The sequence below is a fragment of the Cucurbita moschata genome, unplaced genomic scaffold (genome assembly GCF_002738365.1).
Source record: "Cucurbita moschata cultivar Rifu unplaced genomic scaffold, Cmos_1.0 Cmo_Scf00034, whole genome shotgun sequence".
NCBI classification, from domain to species: Eukaryota; Viridiplantae; Streptophyta; class Magnoliopsida; order Cucurbitales; family Cucurbitaceae; genus Cucurbita; species Cucurbita moschata.
Window position 1 is genome coordinate 734516 of NW_019268550.1, and position 311 is coordinate 734826.

Below are 311 nucleotides of genomic sequence, written 5' to 3' on the forward strand. Positions count from 1 at the left end.
TAAGAGGACAAGCCTATGTCATACCTTTGCAAGTAATCACAGTAGGAATGGCCTCTTTTTGAATAGTTCCATGACTCTGTATCCAGAAAGAGATCAAGAGGAGTAAATGGCTTTGCTCATAGTTTGCCTCGTAGACTCTCACAACCTTTGAATTACTCTTCAATCAGATTCTTGATTCCTGTCATTGCAGCTTGTTTTCATTTTGATTTGGAAAGGAGTTGTATAAGAAATGCCAATGCATAAACTAGAAGCTTTACTTACCTAAATATGAAAGGGATTTGGATGAAATATGTGAGGTCCCACCTCGGTTG

At 38.3% G+C, this 311-nt stretch overlaps 1 long non-coding RNA gene across 1 annotated transcript; it reads right to left on the minus strand.

The window, feature by feature from the left end:
• On the minus strand, positions 1-311 carry LOC111430576. The gene is made up of 2 exons (XR_002708337.1): positions 262-311; positions 1-178 (listed from the first exon to the last, which is right to left on the minus strand). It is a non-coding gene; the product is annotated as an uncharacterized LOC111430576 (long non-coding RNA).